The sequence below is a fragment of the Globicephala melas genome, chromosome 11, assembly GCF_963455315.2.
Source record: "Globicephala melas chromosome 11, mGloMel1.2, whole genome shotgun sequence".
Lineage (NCBI taxonomy): Eukaryota > Metazoa > Chordata > Mammalia > Artiodactyla > Delphinidae > Globicephala > Globicephala melas.
The window spans coordinates 2,398,003-2,408,824 of record NC_083324.2 but is presented as its reverse complement, the minus strand read 5'-3'; positions in this window follow the sequence as shown (position 1 = coordinate 2,408,824).

The following is a 10,822-nucleotide window of genomic DNA, read 5'->3' as shown; positions in this document are numbered from 1 at the left end:
CCTGGGGCAAAGGGTGCATGTGGTCCCCTTCTGTGTGTCCGGTGGCCAGCACACGACTGCTCCCGTCAAGATGCATCCGAAAACGAATTGGTGGTTGGAAGGGGGCGGGGGTCACAGCAGAACCACTGGCTGATCTGAGGGTGTGTAGATCGTCAGCCTCCCAAACTGATGGACAGTTGTTCGCTTGGTGCTCTGCTGCTCCTGCCACCGAGAATCTAGCTGGGGATGCAGGTGACGCAGTGAAACTTCTCCGAGCTTGTTTCCTGCTCACTGCCCGTGTCCTTTAGCCCGCGTTTTATTTGGCCTCTCAAAGCTTCCAACGCTGTTCACACGTCCCTTCGTGAAACATGCGGTGTCTCTGGTCGCACACTCTCTCCTTCTCTCCGGGGGAGGAGGTGGGGGGCTCCTCCCGTGTCTCCTTTGCAGGCTGACACCCGTCCCGGAGCCATGACATGTTGGACTCAGGGACGCAGAAAGCCTTCTTCCTTTCTTCCTACTTCTCGGCAACGTCACGCAAGCCCACAGCTTCGGCTGGCTTTCTGTTTTCCTATAGAGATTCCCAAATTCGAATCTCCAGACCAGACCTCTGCTCCCAACATCCACATCCCTTGGATCTTTCAGTAGCAACTCTCTCCAGGAGGACCAAATCCATGGTCGCACACGGACACACACGTGGAGCTGGGGCCTCCCTGGGCCCCTCGCATTGATGAATAGCATTCCTGTGAGGGGTGTAAGTTAGAATTTAGGAATTGTTCTGGAACACCTGTCCTTTCCCTCACTCCCCAAGTCTGTGCTGTCACCAAGCCCTTTTGATTTTTTTTAATAATAATTTACTTATTTGGCTGTGCCAGGTCTTCGTTGCAGCATGTGGGATCTTTAGTTGCGGCGTGCATGCGGGATCTAGTTCCCCGACCAGGGATCAAACCCGGGCCCCCTGTGTTGGGAGCGCAGAGTCCCAGCCACTGGACCACCGGGGAAGTCCCTAGCCCTCTTGATTTTTACCTCCTGTGTGTTCTTGAATCTATCTGTGCCTCTTCACATCTCTCACTTGCCGTCAGGCCGTTGTCTGTCTGTCACCCGGTCGGTACCTGGGCTCCTGATCTCCACGGTGGGTCCCTCGACCCCGTTCTCCACTGGCACCAGAAGGGTCTTTTTAAGATGCTGCCTGCTTGAAGCCATTAAAAAGAAAATAACAGAAGACACTTGACGTAGGCTGTGTGAGGCCTGCATGGTCTGGCCCTTGACCCTCGCTGTCCCCTTTCATTCCAGCAACACTAGCCCTTCAGACGCCCAGGGAAGCCGTGTTCCCCCTGCCTCCGGGCCTGTGCAAGTATGACCCTGGCCGTTCCCCGAAGGTAGGATGCTCTTCCTTGCATCTTTGTTGAGTTAGCTCCTATTTCCTGCATCAAATTTCAGCTCAGCCACTACCCTCTCTGCAATGCGTTTGCATACTTGTATATTCAGTGATGTGATTGTTCCACTGCCAAAGCATCAACAAGGTCAGGTCCTTGCACAGCTGTAATCCTAACACGTGGCACAAAGGGCTTCAGCCAGCGTTCGTTGAGTGAATAGATGAGTACCGACGCCCGAAGAAGGAGACTTAGTGCTGAAATGCACAATGCACTTCGGTGGTTCACGGTGAGATCAGAGACCTAGGGAAGCGGCACGAGCCAGAGGCAGGGAAAGACTGGGTCCTGCCGCTTCCTTGTTAATTCAAGGAATAATTTAGGCGATGGCTGGAGGCTTTTAATCACTGTGTTTTAACTTCATCAAACATGTTTTTAACATTCAGAGGATTTGGAAAGAATAGATTCGTAACAAGCGGGGGGAAAAATCACCCACAATCCCACCACGCCAAAACAGTTATAATTGAGCGTTTAGTCTCCCTCCTTCCCACCCTGTCTTTGGGCATGTTTCTCGGTTACCTAGTTCAGATTTTTTTTTTTTTTATGGTAACTTTATTAGTTCGGATCTTTGATGTGTGTCCCAAACAGTCTGTAAGTGTTATTCGGTGCCCCTCGTGAAGAAAGAGTTTCACATTGGAAGCCATCTAGGAGACGCCAGGTCTGATCAGAGTTAAACTGTCTCTGTCCTGCAGGACGTCTCAGAGTGTTACCAAAAGTGGGATCCGGCTGCCCGCAGCTCAAAAGACAATAAAGAGGCAAGGTTAATGGAAAGGAAAGTTTGCTTTATTTCGGAGGCCAGCGTGGGAGGGGACGGTGGGGGACAGACGCCTGTCCAAAGGTCAACTCCCTCCCCCATGACAATCAGTGGAGAAGAGCTTTTATAGACAGAGGGAGGGGGCTCCAGGCAGAAACAGCACAGTCAGCTCTGACAGTCGTCTTGAGATCAGTCCTGCAGTGGCCTGGTCAGCATCATCTTGATTGTTTTAAGTACAGTTAGTCTTCAGTTCCAGGGTCGGTTTGTTCCCATTTCTTTGAGGCCAGTTCCAGGAATTGTGACAGCTTATGTCATGACTGTGGTCTGGTCATCATGTAGTTCACTTCTTCCACCTAGTGGAGGTTTCAGTATCTATAAGACAGCTCGCAGGATATGGTTCAGGATATTATCTATAACCCTTGAGGAGGAACTAAAGGTCCTTGACTTTGTTTAATGACTATTGTTATTTGGTCTCCTTTGACTGTTTTCCTCTGTTCCTGCATTTTCTCACTTCTCTGATTAAACTTACTCTTTGGCTAAAGTTTTTCTACAGACAAGACTCAGGCTGAGGACATGGGGGGCAAGGGCCATAGGGTCCTGCTCTGTTTCAGGAGCCTCTTAGAAAGATGACATTTGTTGTAAGTCTCCGAAAGATAGTCTGTGCCACGTTCCCCAAACGTCTGTAGCGGTGGAACTCTGTTGCGTTCTACAGCATACCGTTTAGTTGAAGTTTGTATGTGTAAATTGTATTTCCTTAACATATCCTGATGTTATAAAAGATGCAACAGTTGATGACGTTTGCGCACTGGCCCATCGTATGGGTGGCCTCTGACGTGCTTGCCGTCAGATAGTGTTGTTTTGGTGAATAAGGAACAGATGGTTGGAAATCATAGAGTTTCTGAGCAGATTTGGTGACTCTGGTAGGGACTGGGGCCTGGGGGAGTGGGGCACCCCTGAGTCTGACTTTAGGCCAGAGCTCCTGGGATGAACAGTGACACCACTTTAGTGGCCCAGGGCAGCCACGGCATCACCTGAGAAGCCTCTCCTTGGGTGTATTCATTCGGTGCTCCCCTCCCGCGGGAACCCACCTCACCTTTCAGCACTGAGTGGGTCTGCAGTAAAGATGTACCGGCTGCCATGAAGGATGCTTTCCCCATTTCTGACGTGTACTTTGAGACTTCTAAGGCCCTTTTAGGGAACTGCCTTCTCCCCTTTCTATTACTTCTGACCACGGTCCACCTGCACCTCCACGACGTGGCCAGTGTCCTATATGGAAAAAGTCCCATCTAAATCTGAAAGATGGGGACTAAAGCTCTTCAGGTGTCATCTTCCACGGGGTTAATAGGGAATAAAGCATTCGAAAATAAAAACACCAGCGGGGGAGGGCTACCCTGGTGGCGCAGTGGTTGGGAGTCCGCCTGCCGATGCAGGGGACACGGGTTCGTGCCCCGGTCCGGGAGGATCCCACATGCCGCGGAGCGGCTGGGCCCGTGAGCCATGGCCGCTGAGCCTGCGCGTCCGGAGCCTGTGCTCCGCAACAGGAGAGGCCGCAACAGTGAGAGGCCCGCATACCGCAAAAAAAAAAAAAAAAAAAACCCACCAGGGGGTAATGGAGGCCACCTAAATCGGAATCTCTTCCCACATTCTGAGAACTGTTTAGAAAAAGAACAAACAAAACCACCTATAGCCCAGACCTACAGCGTAACCAGGAAAGACCAAAGATCGCAAATCTCAATGAGAGGTCAGTGGGAAAACAAACATCTTGGACTAGCAGAGTTGCCAGGGAATCTCACACCAGAATGTAGAGGCAGGTGAGGACTGCACGAATAGAGGAAACGTCATCAGCTAGGGTTCACACCCGTAAGGACAGACCGACCCTCAGAGGAAACGTGAGGGCCGGTGGGTGAGAGTACTGGCCGCTTCGGAATCAAGGGGGAGAGACTGAGAAAGTTCTGAGGCCAGAGGTGCAGAAGCCCTGCTTCCGGAGAAGCACCCTGTTTCCTCCCTGGAAACGGGAGGTTCCCGGAGGCCTGGTGACAAAGGGAAAGAAAGGAGCCGCTAAAATAAGGGCCCTGTTCGAACGAGGTGCTGTCAGAGAATCAGATAAACAAAGCTGCCTAACCTATAGGTGACCAAATCAAGATGAAAAGAAAGCACAAACACAGAATAAGAAATGATAGGAGGGAAGAAACGATTACAATGAAGGAAAAAATGTAAAGCAATGCTACTTTGAACAACTTTATGCAAATAAATCTGAAAAACCTAGACAAAATGGATAATTAGACAAAACTGACCCCTGGAGAGACAGAGATTTTAAACAGACAAATATCCGTAAGAGAAATAGAAGAAAGTAATCAACTTGCCAGGTCCGTATTGCTTTCATAGAGGAATTCTTGCAAACTTTTAAATTTCAGATCATCTCAATGCTACTTAAACTGTTTCAGATCACAGCAATGGAAGGAAAACTTACAAATTCTTTTTTATGAATTGACTGTAGCAACGTTTTCTAAACCAGATAAAGCCTGCATAAATACAGAACTACAGACAACCAAAGCAGAAGTGCGAATAAAGCAATAGCAAACATCTAATGTCGCATAAATGTAAACTAATGTACAGTTGACCGTTAAACAATGTCGGGGTCAATCCACCTATAATTTATAGTTGGCCCTCCACATCTGTGGTTTCAACCAACTCGGACTGTGTTGTACTGTAGTATTTTGTTTGTTTTTATTTTTTTAATTTTTAATTTAAATTTTGTTTTATATTGGAGTATAGTTGACCTACAAAGTTGTGTTAGTTTCCGGTGTACAGCACAGTGATTCAGTTATACATATACATAGATCCATCCTTTTTCAGATTCTTTTCCCATATAGGCCTTTACAGAGTACTGAGTAGAGTGCCCTGGGACAGCAGGTCCTTTGATTATCTGTTTTATGTACAGTGGTGTGTATGTGTTAATCCCGACCTCCTAATTTACCCTCCCCACCCCACCCTGTGTGTAGTATTTACTACTGAAAAATATCTGCATATGAGTGGACCCTCGCAGTTCAAACCCGTGATATTAAGGGGTCAACCGTACTCCATGACCCAGCCAGGCTTCCGTGTCTGGGGGAATGAGTCAAACCATCATCCCGAGTGGTCCGAGTCTTCAAGCGTCCTCCCTGTTTTGGTTGCTGTAGTTTTGCGTTAGCTGTTGCTGTTGCGCATGGACGTACTAAGAGGTGCCGCAGGGGACCCCGTGGGTTGCAGACATAACCCTTCCTGTCCCACTGTGTGGCCACAGCCCACGCTCCCCTTGGTCATTGGGACCCACCCGTCCAGCCAGTAGAGTAAACCCTACTGCTTCCTGGTGGTTTGGGGGCAACAGGGAGCCCAGGGGCCAGGTAGCCGTCCCACCTCCCTCTGAGCAGGACCATCGCTCCATTTCCTCCGGTGGAAGCGTCCACCCCCACCCGCCCAGGATCTAAGACCTCCAAACATGCAGAGCTCAGAGCTGCTGGGATGGGATGTAAAAACTCTGTGCACAGGCCCTTGGGTGTAATGGTGAGAGGAGCCACCTTGCCTGTCATTTCTGCACCTGTGTGTGCTGACCATGGGGGTGACACCACCACACAGTGGACGCTGGCTCAAAGCGTGGCCTGCACCCTGTAATACAGAACCTGTCCTTTCGGGGTCCTTCCCCCCCAGGGGTGTGGTAACTGCATTTTCAGGAAGCCCTTCCACCTCTGAAGTGGACCAGCTAGTCCTTAGTGATGGTGGATCTATGGTGAGACCGGTTAAAGTTTGCTTTTTGTTATTTTAATTCTGTTTCTTGGACACACGGTTTGAAAGTCAAAACCGCATAAGAAGCTGTTTTCAGGGGAGTTCTCTCGTGGTCTAGTGGTTAGGATTCCACGCTTTCACTGCCGTGGCCCGGGTTCAGTCCTTGGTCAGGGAACTGAGCTCCCTCAAGCCACATGGCCAAAAGGAAAAAAAGCAAAGCTCTTTTCAGAAATTGTCACTTCACTGCTCTCTCCATCCTTATCTCCATCCTGGGGGCTCCATGTAACCATTTGTGTTCCTTTCTAGGTTGATCATTCCCACGTGTCCTTTCACAGAGTTAAGCAAAGATACACAGAGTTCTTCCCAGCCTTTCCTCCACAAAAGGCAGCACAGGGTGTGCCTTTCTGCGCTTACAGTCACTCCGGTGCTACCAATGTATTGGCCCCGCTGCACCCCCCTGGCCCAGCTCTGTGATCCAGACTGGACTCTACCTCATCTGCCGCCTGGCATGATGCTTCGCTTTGTCGCTTTGTCGATGGAGGGTGCGTGGGGGGCGCTGCCGGAGGAGGATTTTCTTCCAGGTTCGGTAGGCGGCTGACTTTTTGGCACTGTGCGCATCTGGCCAGGCTTTACCGCTCGCCGACCCAGGAAGCGGTTCCCTGCCCCAAACCTCAGCACCCTCGCCCGCCCAAGGTGGGAGGTTTCCTGCCTGCTGCTCATGCCTGAGGTCCCCGCCTGCCTTTGACTTGGTGACTGTAGGCCCTTTGGAGCCCAGGGCATGCAGCCGGCTGCAAGCAGAGCTCCGATGAGCGTGAAGTGCGGTCTTCGGCAGGGCCCACGCCCCACAGTGTGTCTCTTTCAAGGGTATTTTTTTGAGAATCCTTTTTCTATCCCTTCTTAGTATTGAATCCCCCCTAAATAGTTTAAAAGTCTTTGTATTAAACCTTCCCTGATCAAATTACCCTGAGGTTTCTGTCCCCTGGACTCTGACGGATGCAAAACTGGTGCCGTGAGTGGTGCGAGAAGATAGCCCCACAGTGATGAGGGGATTCGGGAGCTACTTGTGGGGAGGCCCAGGCTTGAGTGCATCCCGTGGGAGACAGGATGCTGGCAGTCCAGGCGTGCAGTGGCTGTCATCTGTGATGACTGGATGAAGTGTCACTGAAGTGAACGCCTTTGGAGTCTCAGGAGGGCTGCCCTTGAGGGTGATGACAGTAATGACAACGGCTAGGACCTCTGTGTGGGGCAGGATCTGCTGACACTGGGTTGGGGTGAAGGAAAGTGCAGCGTTTATTGCAGTCCCCAAGCAAGGAGTCAGGTAGCTAGTGCTTAAAAGGCCCGAAGTCCCAAAAGGCTTTCAGGGAAAGGTTGATAAAGACAAGGTGAGTGAAGGGGTTTGTGGGGCATGGTCAGTTCGTGGACATCTTTCTGATTGGTTGGTGGTGAGGTAATTGGGAGTCGGCATAATCAACCTTCTGGTTCCAGCTGGTCTGGGGTCTGTGGGCTTGCGGGCAGCAGGCAGTTAACTTCTCCCACCTGATGAGGGTTTCAGTAGCTGCAAAACAGCTCAAAGGACATGAGTCAGAATATTACCTATAGCCCTTTAGGAGGAACTAAAGGTTCTTGACTTCGGTTAATGGCTAAACTGTTATTATTTTGTCTCGCTTGACTGTTTGCTTTTCTTTCTGCATTTTTTCACTTCTCTGATTAAATGTATTCTTCGACTAAAGTTTTTCTACAGACAAGAAAAGGCAGGCAGAGGACATGGGTGTTGGTCCTGTTCTAGAAAGACCCCATAGTGTCCTGCTCGGTCACAGTAGTATTCCGGTAGGTCCTGTAGCCTTATCTGGCATCAAAGCCATAACGAGAGAGAGGTTTGAAAGGGGAAATACCTCTGCATCAACTTCAGGTCTGAAGGCCATCCTTTACCCCACGGTCTTCCTTCTCACTTTGCTGGTTAAAACCCATTTTGCATGTCATGGACTCAAGCTAAACTCATTATCTTTAACACCCATAAGGAGCTAGCGTAATACAGCTCTGATGTATGTTGAGCATTTATTCTCTTAAAAAACATCTCTGCTCTCCACAGGAAAAGTGTTGTGACGGAAGGCTGCTTTATCTCACAAGCTGGGTTCATACGCTTAACCGGACTTTGCATCCAAGTTGGGGAGGTACTTACTCATCCACATTGGGCGGGACCAGCCTTCATTCTATAGAGTATTTCTTAGTCAGTGGCACCCCAAATGGCCCTTTCCTTGTGACCTGGAGTCCAAACCGGGATGTCTGACACCTTTGGCTAGACTTCCTGAAAACCCACTGCTGTCGGCCTTTTGTAACCAACAGCCAGGACGGGAGTTGTTTGTAGGGCAGTGCTGGGCACATACAGTTTACACACTGCAACCTGGCCAGCGAGAGAATATTGGATCTTCAGGAAAAGAAGAAAAAGAAAAAAAAAAAAAACAACTATTAATTACAGTGTATTGCAGGGAAAAAATACAAAATGAGGTCCTCAGATGAGTTTCACTTGGTTATCTCTCTTACAAATTACAACTGGGAAAAAAATGAATTTGAGTAAATGCCAAGTTCTATTAAGTAATTAAGAGGAATGGGACTTCCCTGGTGGTGCAGTGGTTAAGAACCCACCTGCCAATGCAAGGGACGTGAGTTCAAGCCCTGGTCCGTGAAGATCCCACATGCCGCGGAGCAACTAAGCCTGTGCACCAAAACTACTGAGCCTGCGCGCTAGAGCCCACGAAATACAACTACTGAGCCCACGTGCCACAACTACTGAAGCCCGCGCACCTAGAGCCCGTGCTCCGCAACAAAGACAAGGCACCGCAATGAGAAGCCCGCACACCGCAATGAAGAGTAGCCCCTGCTCGCCACAACTACAGAAAGCCTACGCGCAGCAACGAAGAGCCAATGCAGCCAAAAATAAATAAATAAAATTTATTTTAAAAAATCAAGAGGAGTAATTTTCCTTAAAAGAGAAAAGACACGGCAATTACCAATAATTTTTGACTTAATGCCGACTCTCCATGGTCCTGTAATCGGCATTTACAGCATCCAGGAATGACGGAAAGAGGATTTTTTCGTGCGTTTCATTCTCCCCATGGTGTGTGAATATACAGGCCTGTCCCTTCTTGGAGGCAGGCAGGGTAGAGATGATAAGTGAACAGATGTGGAGAGCAGAGCTGATATCAGTCTCTGCCTAGGAAATCACAGTGTGGTCCGCTAGATATTGTTACTGAGCTTTAATGGCGAGCAAACTTTATTCTTTATCAGCTCATGCTGAGTGAGCACTGAAAGCTTTTTGAAACGCAGGGACCGACTTGGGGCCTGAGCTGTCTCTACCTCCCGGGATCAGTGGGTGAACCATTAAGATGAATTCTCCCCCATAACGCTTCATTATCTGGTTTGCAGCCCCACAGTCACTGGCTTAAAGGATTACAAAAAAATATTGTTGTTGGTTTCAAAGAAATGTTAGTGCTGAGTGCCAGACGCCTTTGCAGGGGCTCCCAGGGTTTTCTGGCAAGAAGCTGACTGCAGAGCTTCCCGACAATGACCCAGCCGGATCTCGCTGTGCGTCAGGATTCCGCTACTGCAGGCATCAGGGTGATGGACTGTGCGTCCCCCAGTATGTTTCCTGGGAGTTATTTGTTTGAGTTGAAGAAGAATAGTCCACAGTAAGTCCCTTCAGCAAGGACTGGCATCGCATCTTCCTTTAGGGCAGTTTCTCATGAGTTAAGGATGCTGGCTCTGCCACTTGGGCATCTTGAAATAAGATTTCAGGCTCTACTGGCTTTTGTGCAAACAGATAAGACCCAGTGAGTGAATGTGCTTGTTTGGCTCTTATATTACAGCAGTTGCTTTGGGAATGCTGGCCGTTTCAACACAGCGTTTGTTGCATGTTATTTTAACATGCTTTTCATACTGTAATAGTGGGGGACACACGCTCTAGAACTTGGTTGAATCTTAGGTTCCTTTGGCTTTTGAAGCATAAGGGAAAATCAGAGGTATTTTGTTTTTGTCGTTGTTAATGCGGTTAAAATTTCAGCTCTCCTGAGATTTTGAAAAACTGTCATCACTAGGACCAAGTCTCAACTTAAGAGACTCTTTTTTCAGGGTTGCTAGACCCTGCAGTCTACAGTGTGTAGCGTGGGAGGAGAACTAAATGTTAGACCACTTAATTTGCATAAAAATCCATGTTTTGTGTTGACTTCATCATCTGATAGGTGAGGAAACTGGGCCTCTGGAATAGGACGTGCCTTGCCCGAGGTCTGGCGGTGGAGGAGGATGATGAAGGGGATTGGTGAAAACGCATCACTGAGCAGACGGACCTCTCAGACACGTCAGTCCGAAACATTCAGACTGACAATCCCACAAAAGAAAGAAGAGCCAGGACACACGTAAAAGGGGCACCTAAGTACTAAGGGCCGTGCTTGACCCTCCTTGCAACTTGACCCAAGGGTGTGTCACCCCATCGAGCTGGCAGAGGTGGAGAGTGACACCAAGGCCTGATGGGGTTTCTGACCTCCGTCAGGGTAATTTCACCTTACTTCGGGTCAGCCAGTAATGGGGGCGAGTGATGACAGAGAAGGAGGTCATTTTTCACCCGCCCAGTCTTGCCTTGCCCCCTTCAGGAAGGCAGCGCAGCCGGGGGGATGAGGACACAGGCCCAGGAGCCAGCCGGCGGGGCCCGGAGCCTGGCTTTGCTGTTTAGGACCGTGAGCTTGCAGTGCCTGTGTTTCCCACTTGCAAAATGGGCATAAAGTGTCTGAATTCACAGGCTCGTTTAGAGGATTAAATGATATTGACACACGTGAAGCACGTGAGCCAGCCAGTGTCTGGCATAGAAGGGCGCTCATCCAGTCTGGTTGCTTGGGGCTCAGTTGACCTG